The 20546-nt window shown below is 34.3% G+C and overlaps 1 protein-coding gene and 1 long non-coding RNA gene across 4 annotated transcripts in view; one reads left to right on the top strand and one right to left on the bottom strand.

Moving 5' to 3' along the window:
• Positions 1–233: 233 nt before the first annotated feature.
• LOC128922818 (uncharacterized) lies at positions 234–2497 on the bottom strand. Its single transcript, XR_008472007.1, has 2 exons — positions 2070–2497; positions 234–1521 (listed from the first exon to the last, which is right to left on the bottom strand). It is a non-coding gene; the product is annotated as an uncharacterized LOC128922818 (long non-coding RNA).
• Positions 2498–6348: 3851 nt separating this feature from the next.
• The window catches only part of LOC105219881 (putative polypeptide N-acetylgalactosaminyltransferase 9), a 112177-nt gene continuing 97979 nt past the window's right edge, over positions 6349–20546 (top strand). For all 3 annotated transcript variants that reach the window (XM_054234821.1, XM_054234823.1, XM_054234822.1), the window contains exon 1: positions 6349–7530. The gene's annotated coding sequence lies outside the window, so the exon portion shown is untranslated. The remainder of the gene's footprint in view (positions 7531–20546) is intronic.

Consider the following 20546-nt stretch of genomic DNA (forward strand, 5'->3'; position numbering starts at 1 on the left):
GGTACCTTCGCACTGTTTTCTCGTTTAAATTGGTCACAAGTCATGATGTCACGAGTGATAAGTGACAACTGTTTTAAGTATCTTGAGAAGGTTAATAAATTTTTGAATGGCTAGAGCTTCATCCAAACTTCAAACTGTTGATGCTACGTGGAGAGAATAAATGACAGTAAAATAAAGGTGGGAAAAGGGCTTCTTCTCAACTTTTGCAACGTTTTAAATAAAAGACATGTATATATATTATTCATATTTATTTTTATTACCAAATATCGAAAGTTATTACAATTTTAATTTTAAAGTAGTATCAAAAGTAAATTTAAAATATACTTTTTTAAATATACTTTTTTAAATTTAGAGCTTTTTAAAGCTCAAATTATATTTTCGGTTGGGTACCATAAAGCTTTCTAAAGCTTTTCTCTTTCAAAGGATGGTGAACTATTTTTATTTTTTTTGCTGCAATACTAATTACAGTTTTTATTAATAAACATATTTATTTAGTGTTATAAAATACATTTCATAGCATAAAAAATTTAAGGATTTTTTAATAACAAGGAGTTTGTCAAGTTAATTTTTTTAGGAAGTTCTAAAGCTCTTTGCTAAATTAATAATAATAAAAAAAATTATTTCGTGTCAAAAAAGTGATTTGTGCAAGATCGTTGACAATTTTTTACAGAACAGACCCGCTTTTCAAGTTTACTATGGCTCTGCTGCAAATTTATTAAAGGTTTTTGGATTTTATAAGTTTTTCAAGTACACCACTTAAAACATTTTGACAATGTGCAGGAATATAATTGTCAACTCATTAGTTGAGCTCTTTAAATATGTATACATATTTAAGTATATACGTAGTATTTGTCAAATATGTTTGCTGTTGATAAATTTATCGAAAAGACTTAAAGACTTGAGTTACAAAAATATGTCGACAATGTCAGGAATATAATCGTCAACTTCTAAGTTAAGCTCATATATAGTATTTGTCAACTATGTTTGCTGTCGATAAATTTATTCAAATTATTTAAACCACTGGCAGTTGAGTTACGAAGCCCAATTTTGGTAAACGGTTGCTTCATTCTTCGGCAAGGATATATTAATTGTCGACTATGAACGCAGAATTTGCCGATACATCATCCGAATCGTGTTCGAAAAACAAAAAAGTTAAAAAGGTTTATCAACTAAGATCATTTAGTGTTATTTCAAAGGTTTTAAAAATCAATAAGAAACGTGTATTCTTAGCAAGAAGGAAATAAAACAATTTTCAGCATATTTTAAACTTTTGTAGATTTCTTGTTAGCGCAAACACTTTCGATCTCTCAAGCGTATTTAAAAACTTTTAAGGATGAACTATTATATAATTCAAGGTTATTTAAAATGTCCTGGAGATCGGAATTTGAAAAAAAGAAATAACAGGCGCTGATCTGTTATTTCAGACTTTTAGAAATTTGTTGAGTTAAACTGCAGTTCCGATGCGATGTTACCAAATCCATTTGAACTATTTGAACATTTAGTGGGTCAAGTTGTAGATCACTGAAATAAATGAAAGAATAAAGTTAATAGCTAAAAGAAAAATCGACTCAGTTCTAGTTCCTTCAAATCATTATAACTACCTTATTACTAATTAATTAAATCAGTAAATGAAAGTAATCCGATCAATATTTTCTTTAATACAATATATTACAATAGTCAGAATGCGGAATATCCTAAAAAATCGCCAAGTTGCCTACTTATTAACCAAGAACTGGTTCTGCTGATCCAATTTCTACTTCACCTTTACAAGCTTGACAACTTTTTTATTTATCCACAAATCACATTATCAGAAATCTGCTTAGAAGTCTTATTTCTATATAGGCTAGTTGTCTTGGACGTAAAGTTACTGAGCCTTTTGGTCCTGTTCATTTTGTTCATTTATTTTTCCGTACAACTCTCTAACATTCATAAATGTAACGCTGAACTTTAACCCATCGCTATTTTTCAATATATTGTCATTTTTCTAACCAAAATCTGCACCTACATTTTGTACTACTCAAAAATCAGAACTTCACGTATTCTTCACACTTTTCTTCAAAACTACTCACCCCAAAAATCCAAAGGAATCACATTTTTTAATACTGTCCGGTAAGGCCCCAATATTGGAGTTCCCAGTGGACACATACGTCTTACATCAACGAACTGCTAAGTCAAACTGAATAACTCAGCACTTAAATTTTAATAAAATAATATCCACGCACAGGAATTTAATATTACGCAAGGTATGTGCCATTAGATAAAGTCTCTATTCAATATATGACTCTCTAGATATAGCACAAAGCAGTTATTTATGTATACTCTTACGTTACGTTGGTCATAAAGGGAGCACCAGATTGGGCTGGCAAGTGAGCGGCGATAAGAAAGCAAATAAACAAATTTACTGTAGTCCTAATCTTATCAGAACTTCGAAGAAAGCGTATAATGGTGAGTAAATAGAAGTCATTTATGAGCGTAGCAAAGCGTGGATAGTTATAAATAATCGTAACCGTTCAACTGAGTGCAATGACACAAGTATTCTTATCTACTATATATATATCATCCACCTTATCAGTATGTACTCAATTACTTATTTCCATGAGAACTAATATATTTTTACCCATTAACTTAGTTTAAGCAAGTGGATATTTGATTGGTTTGATTGTTTTGCTTTTTTCTTTTGTGTACATAGGAATGGGAATTACCATGGCGATAGTATGAAACCGATCACCGAAGGCATTTTATTTTGTTTCTGATTCTGAAGAGTAAGTAACCAATTTTACACCATTTCGAGGTAGGATATGGAGAGAGCGACCCTATTTCAACGTCGCAAATCTTAGTAGACTTAACAGAAGGTATCTTGTATTCATGAGTTTACTACTATATGAAGTCGCTCCGCTAATTTATCTTATTCGTAGCAAATTACCGTTATTTTATTAGCCGGCTCCTCCGGGGATCCTTGTTCTGGTTTTTCTTTAGCCACTCTGTTCTTTCCGTAACTTCTTCATATCCGACATGCGAGAACTCTTTCATCGAATGCCAAGTATTCTTTTTTCCTTAAGATCATAGTTTAGTGTTAGCAAGCTTCGATGCTTAATAATAACTGTCAATTTTGATTTATCGCCAACAAATCTTTCAAATAGCAATAATTCGCTTCTCTCTCATTATTTCCTTCTTACATCCCTCTACCGACGCCTTAATTATCCGCAAATTCCGTAGCCTACCTCCTACACGCAGATTACGAAATTGAAATCCGTTAATTCCAGCTAAACTAGGCGAATATCAACTAGCGCAATCACAATACAACATCAAGAAATAACAACAATAATATTGCAAACAACACAACCATAGATGAACATCATAAAAAGCAAACAAAATTAGATACGAAAATCGGTAGGATGACGCAGCATGCTGCGATGAAGGCACAGAAGAACTTCAATGCTGTAAAATTGGCGAAAACAATTGAATTGATTCGGAAGCTGCCTGAAAACTGAATAACAATGCCAACAACAAAAATGTCGGTTATCTCGACGCAAGTACTGCAATAACAATGAAAACAGTAGGATATATACGATAATAAAACCAAACACTGATAGCGTGTAAGGAAGTTGTGGTACGAACGCAACCGACATTTCTTTGCTCAACATGCTTCATTTTACAAATATTGTATACAATTTAAAATATTTCGGAAAAGTGTTTTCCAAAATTTCTCAAAAGGTTTTCTAAGGAAATTTGCTTAATGGTAGAAGAATAATCTTTTGAAGAGATGGATGGCATATGAAACAAGGGATCCATAATCTAACAATTGTCTTGCATCGTTACAACTTTTGCACCTTTAATCACCTGGAGCTAGGGCTTCGTTGGAATACAAACTGACTTAATAATTGACATTATCATTCACTTAATCTAACCAAACTTTTGCTGTTGAATATATTCAAACTAGTGACGCCCGGGTATAAGCAAGAAAGAGAACAAGCGAGGAGTTCAAAATGCAATCGACGGTCCGCACTAATAAAGAATAAAAATAACTAAAAATATCACCACGTCCTAGCAACAATTGCAACAACAGAAACAACAATAGCGACGGTCATCCCCGGAAATCGAATCGAAGTCACAATGAAAACTCAGCGGCGTACCAACTAGCCGCTGAGACTGAATGCTCAGTGGGATATGGCTACATATGTGAGTGGTTCGCGCAGAGGAAGCAAAGCAGGCTGCTGAAAAAATGGAATGACCGAAATTGTTTGCACCTATCTGTTCCATAGGAACCCCACTGGTGCAAACTCATTGTAAGGCGTTCATATGGCTTAACAAAGTGGAATAAGAAAAGAAAAAAGTTTGCGATAAAAAGTGAAAAATTGGATCTCTTCGAGGGCTGACTGTTGCAACAGAACAATGCTGCTGGTAGCAGAAACGGGAGCAACACACAAATGTAATAAGAGCACCAAAGTACACACATTATCATAAAATCACAATTTAAATTTATTTCAGCGCATGCGTACACTTTGTGGATTAAATTGCTGTTGTTATTTCGTTTATTATGCCATTATATGCAATGGAATATGAATATGCAAATTATATGCGAACTATTTTAAATCTCTAAACGCTTGGATATTTATGTTCCACTCGGGAGATACATAGAGCTGAGCTGAGAGATCTTGATCAGATAAAAGTTCAAGGTTTCTCCGGTTCTATGAACCCGATTAGGCGAGCAGTACTGGAAGGAGGCGATTTTTCTGCCGACAAAACGAAAAATTAAGTCCGGACTCTTGACAACTGAAGATGAAGTTGGGACCCTTGTTTGACATGGGGGAACTGATGGTATTTCCGAATCGATTGTATTTGATATATCCAAAGATGCTGTTGAAAATGCAGTCAAAATGGAGAAGCTCTTTTGCCAGTTTATGAATGACTAATACTTCGGAAACTGATTTTTTAATTAAACAGTAATTATAGCATTCTGCTTTAAAAGAGTGGTTTGGGAGACCTGCTCACAATTATCAAAAACAAATAATTTTATTGACTTCGATCACATTGAACTCTCTAAAAACTCTCTCTCCCTCACTCTGTCTGATTTAAAAAGGGAATAAACTAATTTTCTTAAGTTAGCGCGAACATATCAGAATCTTTCTAGTATTTCTTATAAACAGTGGGTGTAAAAAGATTAAAAATAACTTAGTTTCAAGTAAAAATTGTCCGACATTCTGAAATCGTAGATCTCAAATTCACTTGTCGAACAGTGTGCTAAGCGTATGTCTTCAAAAAGCTCCAAATTACGTCTTACTGGGGTATAAAACTCTCAATTATATAAGATTTGATCGACTTTACGACCAGGAAACTTTTATACTGCATTGGGTAGCTAATTATTTAATTGGTTTGTATCAGCAAAGGTATGAGCCAAATGACGTTATTCCTATAACTCTCTTACAATCTCCTAACGTTTCATTAAAATGTCCTACCTTATTATGAAAGTTCATGATAAGATTTGTAATTATTTCTGTATAATTAATTTCCCAACATCATCCATCAACTGTTTATGGATTTTTAATCTATACTAATATTATAAAGCTGAAGAGTTTGTTTGTTTGTTTGAACGCGCTAATCTCCGAAACTACTGGTTCGAATTGAATAATTCTTTTTGTGTTGGATAGTCCATTTATCGAGGAAGGTTATAGGCCTAGCCTTCATATAGCATCACGCTGTGACCAATAGGACCAACAGTGGTAAATGTGTAAAAAACAGGGGAAATTATTTATCTTTGAGGGCTTCCGTTCCTTGCGCTGCGAAAGCGGTTCAAGATACATAAAAGTTATGTATGAAAGAATTATTTCTCTTTTAATGATCTAAAAAAAGATTATGAATCTTTATTCAAATAAATATGTTGTTTGTTAAGAGTATTTAATTTTGAATAAAATTGTGTTTGACGACACTTAATTTCAACGAATAACTTAAAAGATAATATTACAAATAAATAATTCCGAAACAAAATCAACTCGTACTCTGCGCTGCCTGGCCGGCGGGCGAGAAGCGGTGTTTGCGGGCGCGCCGGAGGTGGGTGTAGCTCTACGAGATACCATGCCGCGCGGCTCACTCGCGAGGTCGGCTCCGTACTGAACGGTCGAACGCAGCGCTAATTTGTTTTTGCGATATATTATCATCGTAATAATACTTTTTAAACACATTTTCCTTTTGTAGTTGTTTTCTATATAGTAGATATTTTTTTTTGTTTTAGTATATTACTTTGTTTCTAATAGTTTCACAGTAATTAATCCTTTTTTGTTTTCATGTAGATTATTAATTAAACAAGTAGGTTAGTACAATATAAATTCAACTTTCTTTTATTTTCAAAACAAATAATTTCACGCATGGCAACGACTGCGCGGTCAGCTAGTTTATAATAAATTTAAATAAATAAACAATACAGTGTCTCTCAAACCACTCAAACAAACACTGGGCTCCCCCAACAAAATGTTGCTTCAGTGCAATCGCACATGTTTCGCCCCAACCTAACGTCTGATCCAACCGAACTGCAGAACGACAAACTACATCGGCCGGTCGATGTTAACAGCTACTGTGACGCCAGCGCAGCCATGGACGTCGATGTCAGTCCCAATGTATCCAAACAGCAAGTGTATCCACCAGCACTTTGCTTGTCGAATGAGCGCTGTTGTGTTGCCTTGCGCTGTGCTTTTTCAAATAAATTTGGGTGCTGCTGCGCCTGCTTTTAATCTGCGGCTGTCTTTGCTTCTGCTGCTGCTTTTGCTCTGCCACTAAATTTGCTTTTGCTTGGCTGGCTTGGCTTGGCTTTTGCAGTTTGGTTACCTTTGGGGGCGCGCATGCAGTCCAGTCTTCGTTTCGCCGTTATCCTCGTTGGTTCGTTGCTCGAAATACAGCGTGTTAGCGCGTTGCTACTCGAATTCAGTGAGTGTTTTCATACTTAGATACATATATACAGCACACGTATTGACATGGTCGCCGTGGCTGATGATGACAGGTGCGAGTATGTAAGCAACAAATAAAGTATTGAAAAGGTGAAATATGTTTAAAATAAATAATAGTGCTGAAAGGTCACATAATTTTGCATAAATTTGGCATTTTTTTAAGTTTTATAAATAATTTTTGTGTTTCTTAATATTTTTCGTGCGCGTCGTGCCAGTGAACTGTGTGTCGAATGCAAAGCGGCGCGGCGTACAAAATAGTCGGCGGTGTGTCAGTCAGTCAGCCAACGTGTTGTATCTATAGTGTTAACAAAAAATCACTCGTTCTTAAGTAATTTCCATAAAAAATTGTGAATTTTATTGTTGATATCGTATTGGCCATTGAGGAGCGTAGCGCGCGTTTACATTGTGCGGCGAGTGAGAAGCGAAAAGTGAAAAAGAGAAAATAACAAAATTACTTTCATAAAGTGCCGCAAAGCATAGCACAATCGCACTTTCTGCAGCTGACCTGCCGATTGCGTGCGACGCGAATTTGTGGGAGAAAACGTGCAAAGCGCCTGGCGGAAAAGCGGTTCAAAACAAAACTCTGAATAAAGTATGTATACAAGTGAGCATGTGAATAAATTTATATACTCATTTCGCATAGTCATAAATTTATGTATTAAATTTAGTGTGTGTTGTGTATAAGAAAATATATAGTTAATGGACATCCGCTGTGATAGGACTGGAACGGAACTGATTATGAAAGTAAAATAATTTAATATGGTTTTGTGTTTGCTTAAAAAATTTAAACAATTTCTAAAGAAAATTGTATGTGAATCAAATTACATGAATTTTCTAAATTTGATTCAAAAATAAACAAGTATTTGATTTTTTTTAATTATATGAGATTGAATTTTTTTTTTTTCAAATTGTTAAGTCAAATCTGGAGCGAGGTGCAATTCTTTTTTCTCCATATGCTAGTAATCTAAATTTAACGCGTTTGCTCAATGTGAATGTTCTATGAGATTCAATAAGTTATTTAATAAACTTTTCATTAATATTTTAAAATCGAATATCTGTGTGTAATGCTATTAGCATCAATATTTTAATGAAAGTTGTATTAAAATAAAATAAAAACTTGACAAAAGTTAAGTAGATAGAAAATTTCAAGATTAAATTATTTTTGAATAGAGTGTCATCCATTTATTGCTTATGACTCAGTTTAGGTGGAATAGCGTCTGGGGAGTCTGCTATTAATACATAAAATCCTTTCAAATCCAATAATAAAGACACACGGTCCAGGTTAAGTGAAAACTCAAATTTTGTATATTATAAAAAATAATATGAATACAATTTGTATTTGTAACTAATGGTGAATGGTTAAGTGTGAAGAGGCGGATTTTTGTCGTTCTCACAACGGTTGTTTCTGCGGGCCTATGTTGATTTTTATTGGACCAAACTCTGTAAATTTGGCAAAAATATTCACGTAATAAAATGTTTACCGCTATATGAAAAAACTTAAGTGTGTGATTTTTAAGTTTCAGCTATGATCTGTTATTAAAAGAGTACAAGACAGTGCAAACCAATTACTTGGTACAATTCCATAATTGACTTCCATTACACTTCGGTAAATTAAATTTTCTGTTATTTTTTGGCTATTGTATTCAGAATAAAATTTCAGAGGTATCTTTGGTCCTTTGGTATTTTTGAAAATATTCTAATTGAGAAAATATTATGAAGAGCTATATTAAAATCTTGAACTTATGAAACTATATGATCTACCATCAAAAGTGTCTGCTAATTTAAAAATAGGGCCCTTAGATCATTCATAGGTTTCTAAAGAACTTATATACCGTTGAATTGCCCTAACTCAAATCACCACAATCCAAAAAAAAAAAAAAAAAACAAATTCCAGTTTGAAAGATTTCCGAGTTACGGAAGGTAATTTATATGAAAATTGACTTCTATTGACAATTCAATAGAGTTATGAAGAATTTCGAGTTATAGAGTCGAGTTATGGAAGTTCAACATTTTTTGAACTAAATGTTCATTATTAGAACACCTAAACTTTTAAACTTCAGTCGCAGGGAATATTTAGACAGCATCCACCAAGTAATAGTCACAGAATCGAATTTTTCCAAAATAGTACTTACCATTTGCCAATATTTATAATACATCAAATAATATCCTTAAAAATAAAATCAGCGCAATTAATGTAATTAATTTAATGCTAAGCCCTCAAACAACTAAACTGTCTGAGTAATCAAATTCAAAAACATCGAAGAAAAATGTTTCCAAGATTTTAACAAAGCAATAATTAACTAATTGAGTGCACAAATAATTTATGTATACAAAGAATCACCCAAACAAACCAAGAAAAAAATAAGAAATATTACCTAAAGTGACAACAACAAAAACCGCATACCGTTACTTTACTTAATTCAGGTGCGTGTGCACTTGTACATTCTTTGTGCCCCAAAAAGTGAGGAAAAAGAAGAAAATGGAGAGACTAAGCAAAGAAAAGTGTGGAGAACCGGCAAACAAAAACACATAAAGAGATTCCAAATACAATGTGACAACGGAATTGTCGTGGGGTTTCCGCTTTTGGTTTGTTTATGGTGTTTGCTACGGCTGTGAGTTTGCGCGTGACACATGCAAGCGCCGGCATGTACATGGTTCTTCTTCTCATTCTATGCTGCTTTCCGGGTGCCGGTTAAGCATATAATAAGCAGTAGTGTTCTGACATTGAATACATTTTATAATTTACTACAGACTAACAAGACGCACACATTTACAGTTTGCATTTACTTAAAATTATTTTCTTTACATTGTTGTTGTAGTTGTACTTAGTTGCATATTATTATGCTTTGTGGCGTCTGACTTTAGTTTGCATTAAGATTTTTCTCGCATTTCGCTGCTTTTGTACAATTCTATAATATGTAGTTGTGTTTGTTGACATAGCATTAAAGTCCCTAATTTGCAATTGCTTTAGGGTCTAGAAAGATGAATATATTGAATATTATATTTGTAATAAAATTTTTTGAAAGAGTGTACCTATTGTGGCAGCTTTATAAAATATGTAAATTATATATCTAAATAATTAAAAATAAAAAGTGGGTGGCAGCACAATCGGCGTCCATGTTGTAGAAAAAGTAAAGCGAGTGCAGAATCATTTGGGAAGCGTCCAATGTTGTAAATTTGTTTAAACTATATAGCAAATTTTAAAAACAAGTAGTCGTCATTGTTAGGTAATTGAACTAAAATTTCTTTTACAAATGACGTATTATTGTTTATTTTTATTTTAGACAATTTCATTAAATTTTCGTTATATTTAAATTAGTGTGATCATGAAATGTTTGCTTTTTTGCAATTTCTTTGATTTTCTTGTTTGATTTAGTGTCTATTATTCATTATAATTATAATTTATTATTTCATTAACAGCCGGTTTCACTAAACAAATTTAAGTGAAAAATTATCTATTTCAGTTTCACCATTTGACTTAACTATGCTTACGTTTTTCTATCAGCCGATTTCCAATATTTTTTTCCATTTTGACAAATAAATACAATTTTTTGTTTACATAAATATGCTTTTATTCTTTCTAACATTCATGCCTTTTAATTTTTTTATGTCAATTTTAAATAACAGTGAAAACCAAAAAACTTAAGTACAAAGTTAAATAAAATTTAAAATTAAAATTAAATAGAACTTAATTTTCAATGAAAAAAATTCCTGAAACCGGCTGTTATACTTTTTTGTTTTTTTTTTTTTTATGTTATTTTATTCCATTTAATATTACATGTTTTTTATTTATATGTTGTTGTACTATATTTTTTTTATTGCTTTAACTATTTAATTTTTTTCTATAAATTATAATTTTTTGCTTAATTTTATTTTCACATAAATTTTTTTCTTTTTTTTCGAATTTTTATTTTGTTGTTATTATAATAGCAAAAATATATTTATATATGTTATGTTATGTATGTATGTATGTGATTGGCGTTGCAACCGTTTAGCCGGTTATAGCCGAATCGACGTTAGTGCGCCACCTCTCTCTCTCGTTCGCAGTTCGGCGCCAGTTGGAGATCCCAAGTGTAACCAGGTCGCTTTCAACCTGGTTCCAACGGAGTGGAGGCCTTCCCCTTCCTCGGCTTCCTCCGGCGGGTACTGCATCGAACACTTTCAGGGCTGGAGTGTTTTCGTCCATTCGGACAACATGACCTAGCCAGCGTAGCCGCTGTATTTTTATTCGCTGAACTATGTCAATGTCGTCGTATAACTCGCACAGCTCATCGTTCCATCGTCTGCGGTATTCGCCGTTGTTCGATATTTCGTCTTGTCCTCATTCACCTCCAGACCCATTCGCTTCGCCTCCTCATCCATGCGGTAAAAAGGAGAACAAACGGCGCGGTTGTTGCTTCCGATGATATCAACATCATCGGCGTACGCCAGGAGCTGTACACTCTTGTAGAAGATTGTACCTTATCGGTTTAGCTCAGCAGCTCTTATAATTTTTTCCAGCATCAGGTTAAAGAAGTCGCACGATAGTGAGTCACCTTGTCTGAAACCTCGTTTGGTATCGAACGGCTCGGAGAGGTCCTTCCCAATCATGACGGAGCTTTTCGTGTTGCTCAACGTCAATTTACACAGCCGTATTAGTTTTGCGGGGATACCAAATTCAGACATCGCTGCGACCAGATAATGGTCCGAGTGTATAGTTGGTCCTCGGAGCGTACGCACGTCTAAAATACAGGAGACATGTCTTCCGTCTATCACAACGTGATCGATTTGGTTCCGCGTGTTTCGATCAGGAGACAGCCAAGTAGCTTGATGTATTTTCTTATGCTGGAATCTGGTACTACAGACGACCATATTTCGGGCCCCAGCGAAGTCGATCAGCCTCAGGCCGTTTGGCGAAGTTTCGTCATGGAGGCTGAATTTTCCGACTGTTGTGCCAAAGGCACCTTCTTTACCCACCCTCGCGTAAAATCGCCAAGCACGATTTTTACATCGTAGCGGGGGCAGCGCTCATAGGTGCGTTCTAGGCGCTCATAGAAAGCATCTTTGGTCACATCGTCCTTCTCCTCCGTTGGGGCGTGGGCGCAAATCAGCGATATGTTGAAGAACCTCGCTTTGATGCGGATTGTGGCAAGACGTTCATCCACCGGGGTGAATGCCAGGAATCTGCGACGGAGTCTCTCTCCCACCACAAATCCAACACCAAATTTGCCCTCCTTTATATGGCCGCTGTAGTAGATGTCACAAGGACCTACCTTCTTCCGTCCTTGTCCCGTCCATCGCACTTCTTGGATTGCGGTGATGTCAGCCTTGAGTCGTATGAGGACATCAACCAGCTGGGCAGAGGCACCTTACCAATTAAGGGTCCGGACATTCCAGGTGCATGCCCTTATATCATTATCCTTAAAACGTTTGCAGGGGTCGTCATCAAAAGGGGGGTGTCTCATCCGAGGCTTTCGTAGATTTTTCATTGGTACTTCGTTTTTATGTGGTGGGTCCCAAGCCCTACGCACAACCGCATAAGCGGGCTTCGCCTTCTCACTTTAGCTCGCCTTCAAACGGATGTCTGTTGGCTACCCAGAGGATACTCGGTCTAAAACCGGAAGTCGTGAGCTGCTTTAACCATGTGGAGAAGAATCGTTTCTGGCCACTCCTAAGTGAATGATAATCAAAAACTTTCCTCACTTGCGTGAACTTCTACACATGATCCCATCCTCCATTTCATTTTAGTATTTTTAAATCGCATTTTTTTTATGAATTAGTGGACTTATTTTTAGTAAAATATTTTTTGATTTTTCTTTATGTGATATTATTTGTGTTTAGAACCGCATTTTTATATTACATATATACAATACTATACTTTTATAAGATATTTTTATGGGTGTTTTATTGCACTTTTATTAGCTTTTCTGTTAACCTAATTATTATTTTTAATTAAAAATAATAATTTTTAAACATAGGTATTTATTAACTATTAAATTCCTGATTTCCTATTAATAAAAATTTTGTTTGTTTATTATTATATATTTTAATTTAATTTATTATCTTTTCTTTCGCTGGCAGACTAGTAATTGAAATATTTTACAATATATGCTCTGTTTCGCCGTAACAGTAAAATAATGATATTATGTTAGCACCTCTGTTAACACCTTACATGGCGCTTACCGCAGCTGCTGCAATATTTTATGCCGATGTCTCTATTTTTTTTTGTTGCATCTGGAACAGCGCTGTAAGCGGCGCTTTATTTGCAGCAACTGAATGTATCTGCAGTAATTTTTCGGACTCTTTGGCTTCCCTGCCCACTCTCCAAGCTCTCTTGCATTTATTTATCCATTAATTTCCTTGTTGTTTTTATTTTTTAGCACGTTCATTGACTTCACCCGCAAGTATTGTCTTCAACAATATGTTTTTACCAAAAATATATTTAATTTTTTTAAGTACGCATTGTATTAACATTGCTACTGTTGTTGTTGTCATATTGTTTTACAACGCTATTCATTATCCAGCACTTTGGCATTATAATGCTTACTTCGTTTCCGCATATTATTAATGACAGACTTCGAAGTTGGCTGAATTTGCTCACTCTAACTGCGCTGCTGTTAAAAATCAATAAAGGACATTAACGGCGTTTGGAACTCGCTCTCTCTTCCTCTGTAACTGTATATTAAAGTTCTCTCACAGCCTTTAGTGAGCAACTCTCTGTAATATTTACAAACATCATTTGCACATGTCTGCATATTGTAACAAATATTACTCTCACATGTTTAGCAACATATCTCTAAAAATATTGTCTGCAATATTTACAAATAACGATTTAGGAACGTTGTAGTCTAATGAGCCTTCTTTATACCGCTATACATTCTAAATTTTCAAACATACAAATTCATGTGGCTCGACCTTGCTCTGGCTTATCCGCTGCTCAGCTCTGATTGCCTCTGCTCATTCACTGCCATCAATCCTCATCCTTTTTCGCATACTTATGAGCTCCTTGAAGCATGAACCAATTTGGTTGCTGAGGTAGGGCTCCATTTGTCGTTGTGGTCTGGCAGCCACTTATTGCCGTAAACATTTGAAAATAACGGGTGATTTTTTTGAGGTTAGGATTTTCATGCATTAGTATTTGACAGATCACGTGGGATTTCAGACATGGTGTCAAAGAGAAAGATGCTCAGTATGCTTTGACATTTCATCATGAATAGACTTACTAACGAGCAACGCTTGCAAATCATTGAATTTTATTACCAAAATCAGTGTTCGGTTCGAAATGTGTTTATCGACAAATTTTGTTCAGCGATGAGGCTCATTTCTGGTTGAATGGCTACGTAAATAAGCAAAATTGCCGCATTTGGGGTGAAGAGCAACCAGAAGCCGTTCAAGAACTGCCCATGCATCCCGAAAAATGCACTGTTTGGTGTGGTTTGTACGCTGGTGGAATCATTGGACCGTATTTTTTCAAAGATGCTGTTGGACGCAACGTTACGGTGAATGGCGATCGCTATCGTTCGATGCTAACAAACTTTTTGTTGCCAAAAATGGAAGAACTGAACTTGGTTGACATGTGGTTTCAACAAGATGGCGCTACATGCCACACAGCTCGCGATTCTATGGCCATTTTGAGGGAAAACTTCGGAGAACAATTCATCTCAAGAAATGGACCCGTAAGTTGGCCACCAAGATCATGCGATTTAACGCCTTTAGACTATTTTTTGTGGGGCTACGTCAAGTCTAAAGTCTACAGAAATAAGCCAGCAACTATTCCAGCTTTGGAAGACAACATTTCCGAAGAAATTCGGGCTATTCCGGCCGAAATGCTCGAAAAAGTTGCCCAAAATTGGACTTTCCGAATGGACCACCTAAGACGCAGCCGCGGTCAACATTTAAATGAAATTATCTTCAAAAAGTAAATGTCATGAACCAATCTAACGTTTCAAATAAAGAACCGATGAGATTTTGCAAATTTTATGCGTTTTTTTTTTTTTTAAAAAGTTATCAAGCTCTTAAAAAATCACCCTTTACTTATGCAGGCATATGTTAATGTTTATATACATATATTTATGCAAATGTTTACAGTGTACCCAGCAGAGCATTTCACTGGGTGTCATCACGGGTCTGAATATAGATCCCACTGCTATCTATGATGAGTATTTCATTATATTCAATAATGTTAGGAAGTAATGGATTGTCTGGTAATGATATCTGAACAAATCTGGATCTGGATCTAGAGCAAGAAATCGGAACTTGAAAATTTTCTAGAGTAAAAATATCGAAGGAGAATACAAAAACTTAAAGCAAAAACAAAAACGGATTTTGATAATTTCACTCCTCGGAGGTTTTCGATTAGTTTCCAGTCGATATTTTTGGTAGAAGAAAACTGTCACTGTTAGGAAAACATTTGATATCGCCAACAGTTCTAACAACAATTTGAGTAATTTCAAAATGTTAGCAAGGGAATAAGTACCAAGAAGCTAATTTTACGACAAAAATACTTCATAATTCTAGATAAGGTTTGATTATTGAAAGTGAAAATGAAAAATAGTTAAATAAAATATTTGAATTCAATAGTGTGTTTGTTATTCTATTCCCGTTTGACTTTTACGCGTTGTTTGTATGATTCGCCACTTTTCATGACTGAAGGAGTCAAATACTGATGTCTTAGCATTAGCAATATGTTTTCTACATCATCTTCGTGTAACTTAAAATTTAAATTTGTATTAGCAGTTAGTTCATATGATCTAAGGTATTCTTAGTTAAAATTCTCGTAAACTTTTTTTGTGTACTAAAATACAATTCATTGTTTTGTGTTTATTTAATGGTTGACCAGAGTTGCATATGACCTTAAAATAGCATGCTAAGAAAACAGCTGCCTGTCGCTAATAACCCAAAATATTGCTAATTGCAACTCAGAGAAACAAAGCTACTAATTGACACCTTCTTGCATAAACGCATCACATAAAAGTGTACCAATTAGCACTCAACTCAGAAATTGGGTTATTACGTAATGTTGTTATTTTTGAAGTGTTTGAGAAAATATTAAAATTTAATAGTTAAAAGAAAATTAAATTATTTCAATTGAGTAAAATGAAGAACATAAGAGTTTGGGAGAAAATAATGAATGATGTAAGTGACCGATTAATGAATAAATATTCTGTGACAAAATAGTGAATTACTCATAGTATCTATCTCATTATCATAAAATGAAATAATGATTATCAAGCAATTATACCATTCTAAACAGATATTTTACACATACGCTTGTGTATTAAATTCATATGGATAACTTTGTTATATCTTTGTAATGAATATTCTTTTATAAGAGAGCAGAGAGACGAGAGACGAAGCAAGTACAATAATGGCAAATCTAACGTGACTAAGATTATACCAATAAATTAAAATTCATTTAAGTGAAATCGGTGAAAATTTCCCACGGCACTATATAAAAGTAATAGCAGAAAATTCAATAAATAAAAGAAATAAAAAGAAAAAAAACTGAAAAATAAGTGTACGAAGAGTTGTGTATTTCTAAACATATTTTTTTATGCATTTACCTATCTCCAGTTTTATGCTAACGCGTAAATTGATTCCCATAAACAAATTAGCCGATGATTCAGTTTCAATATATGTCTGTTATTGCTGTATATATAGAGGAGAACACAGGAAGTGAACGAGTTTATAACCAAAACTGTGCAGCGAAATTAAATTAATTTATAAATATGCGAGTGGGTTAGTCTTTTAGGAAACCTGTATAAAGATTATTAGACGGTGATTAGACGAAATGGATATTTTGGGAGATGAATAGCGATTAACTAAACTGGTTTCAGTTCGCGGATGTATTTTGAAATGGAAGAGACTGAAATATTATTACTGTTTTCGGAGTATACTGATTTAGCATGTGTTTTCTTTTATGTGTGAAAACATCTCAATATAACTGCGGAACTAAACAAATAGGAAGATGAAAATTGACTTTTTTATCGAAATCTAACCTTATTTAATAGCAATAACTAGTTTATTTTAACAAGGCTTTTGATCTGGAATTTGTTCAGAGGTGTCGGCATAGAACCGTTTTTTAAAACAACTAGTTACAAAAACACGAAAGTATCCATACGTTCAAAATATCGTATTGTCATTTATTATTTATTTTGTGCAGAATTAGAACAGAGTAATATGTATATTTCAGCATGTTGACCTGAACTTGAACTTATTCGTTATTTCTTTCTTTCGTAATAGCCGTTAGTTGGAGGATAAACCTATAATTTTATTCCGCAAATTCTTTAAATTGCAAGATTACCAAGCCCAAAAAGGGTTTAGAAATTAACAAAAGTTGTGTGAGCTTTATTTAAAACATCAAAAGCTTTTTTACTCGATTATGAATTAATAAATTGTACAATTTGACTTGTTCTCATATGGTAATAATACTAATAACTTGGAGAACGAATTTAGCTTTGTTGATTTGGGCTCAAAATTAGTTTTAGTCTTCATGTTAATACAATGACTTTAGAAGCTAATGTGACTCTTGTCTTTGTTAAACGTTAGTCTACAGAATTTAGAGATCCATTTACTACATTACCTAAACTCTTTTGAAACCTTTAGTGAGGCCTATATTAGAATATTGCGCTAGTTGTCAAATGCATTCTGATAGAAGTGTCCGTACTGTAAATCTACAAAATTAATGACTATGTAATTAAATTCCGTAGTGCATTTCCAGCGAGAAAAGAAATAGACATACAGATATACTATGTCAGTTAAACTATCGCCATTTTCCTGCTCCAACTCGTACCTCAGTCGAGCGACATTGTTTTCTTTTGCACAAATGTTGCTTATCTCCAGACAATTGTTTTACTTTTTTCGAATCCAAATCTTTTACTTTTACGTTACTTTGAGTCGCGACGAGACCCACAACAGAAGTTGCAAGGTAACTGAAATTACAACTCGCGATACGACCATTCAACATGTTTGGTATATATTATACATAAGTACTTCTTCTATATATGTATTTACAATGCTGTTAACTGCAAGAATGTGAGGGCATAAACTACAGATAAGTCATTGTAATACTTGTTGGATATCTGCTACCAAAGTGCGGGCGGGTTGTGTGTGGAAGAAAATGCAAACACGCTGTAGAATAATAAGAAAGAAGATAAGAAAAAATCTGTTGAATGAACTATGATAGCATTAAGACTAGCGCCTATAAATAATAAAATATATAAAGAATAGCAACAATAAAATTTCTCAACATATAAAATAATATATATTATACATATCTATACGTAAGAATATATTAAAATCACTTAGTGTTGCAACTACATAAGAGCAAATTCACAGCTACTAGATCTTGAAGAAGACAGTAGTAAAAGTTTGTGGATGCTAGTCGAAAGAAAGAAAAAGATAAATCAAAACAAGTAAGGAAGGGCTAAGTTCGGGTGTAACCGAACATTTTATACTCTCGCAATTTATTTATTTGACTTTATTTATATTATGTAATACACAATTTGACCCACATATTCGTCATTTATATTGTATAAAGTCCATTGAAATTTGGAAACCATAATATTAGGTTAGAAGCACCGAGGTCCTCGCGTTCGATATATGGGGCGTTAAAAACCTATGGTCCGGCTGCTATGGTATGGCTGCCACACTATAAACATAGTATTTGTGCAAAGTTCTGCACCGATATCTTCACTAGTGCTTACTTTATATATTGTAATGTAAACGATTCAGATCCACTTCAAAGTTCTGGTACATAGGAAGTAGGCGTGGTTCTAAACTGATTTGGCCTATTATCACAACATATCATTGAGATGTAAGGAAACTATTACAAACCAAGTTTCATTGAAATCGGCCGAGTAGTTCCTGAGATATGGTTTTTGACCCATAAGTGGGCGACGCCACGCCCATTTTCCATTTTGTAAAAAAATCTGAGTGCAGCTTCCATCTGCCATTTCTTATGTGAAATTTAGTGTTTCTGTCGTTTTTCGTTAGTGATTTTCAACCTAACCTTTGTATGGGAGGTGGGCGTGGTTATTATCCGATTTCTTTCATTTTTGGACTATACTAAGAAGTGGCTAAACAAAACGACTGCAGAATGTTTGGTTTATTTAGCTCTATTGGTTTCCGAGATATGTACAAAAAACCAATTTGAGGGCGGGACCACGCCCACCTCCCCAAAAAAATTACATCCAAATGTGCCCCTCCCTAATGGGATCCTATGTTCCAAGTTTCATTTTCATAACTTTATTTATGGCTTAGTTATGACACTGTATAGGTTTTCGGTTTCCGTCATTTTGTGGGCGTGGGAGTGAACCGATTTTGCCCATTTTTAAAAGCAACCTCCTCAGGGTGCCAAGGAACATGTGTTCCAAGTTTCATTAAGATATCTTAATTTTTACTCAAGTTATCGCTTGCACGGACAGACGGACGGACAGACGGACGGACAGACATCCGGATTTCAAATCCACTCGTCATCCTGATCATTTATGTATATATAACCCCATATCTCTCTCTTATATTTCTTGGTGACACAAACAACCGTTATGTGAACAAAACTATTATACTCTGTGCAACAGGTTGCGAGAGTATAATAACAACAAAAAGCAAAATAAATCTGTAACAGCAGCACTTCACTGAATACAAAGCCTCCGCACAACTATCTCGAAATATTTTTTTGCGTAGAACAATGATGAATTTTACTTAAGAGTCTTGCGCGCAAGTAATCCAGCAAAACAATGGACCCTAAAATGTAAAGGCAATTGTGGATGGTAGGCGATAAATCAGCGCAAGGAAATCACAAGCAGCAAGAGCTAACACAATGGTATTATTAAGAACGACAGTAGCTATAAAAGTTGTAGCAATAACAAAACCGTGGTGAATTCACGAAAAGTAGCGGACACTTAAGTGTTGTGGGAGTAACGGTCAAAAGCGACATTCTAATACCCTGCAGGTTCTTATACAAGTTGTTATCAAATTTTCACTTCAATAAAAGCTTTGGTAGTTTTCTTGTGAGTGAAAGCTCCTTTACAAATTTTGTAAGCGGTACAAGATATAGTTGTTGTCTATAAAGTCTATTTTCAAAATAATCTGATAAATTTGACCTATATGGATAAAAGTTCAATTCAATTTACTGAAAGCTTTTATACTGAAAAGTAGTAGTATAATTAATTTCTGAATGATTCATGACATAAATTAAAAAGCAAAATCGGCTCAAACTACATTAGAACTTTTATTGAAAGCGCTCTCTTTTACTTTTTTAAGTGGTATAGAACGTCCTTACTAAAGCTTTTTATGCATATCTAGCTTTCTCATAGAATGAAACTCTGTCGCTTTCACTTTCTCAAGAAAGCTTCCATGAAAACCCTTTCAATATATTAAAAAGCTCTGCCGATATAATATCAATTTCGTAAGCTTACAATCGAAAATAAATGAATGAATTAAGTGGAGTTTTTAAGCATTTACTTAACCTTCGGAGGCAACTAATAAAGAGTAGAATCATGAGCTATTTTACTATTTATTCACCCTCCTTTGTGTCAATTACTATACTTAATTACAGAATACAATGAAATCTGCATTTCAAGTGAAAATGAAAAATGAAAGCTCCAAAGCTATCAGTACTTTTTTATG

This window comes from Zeugodacus cucurbitae, chromosome 6, assembly GCF_028554725.1.
Source record: "Zeugodacus cucurbitae isolate PBARC_wt_2022May chromosome 6, idZeuCucr1.2, whole genome shotgun sequence".
NCBI lineage: Eukaryota > Metazoa > Arthropoda > Insecta > Diptera > Tephritidae > Zeugodacus > Zeugodacus cucurbitae.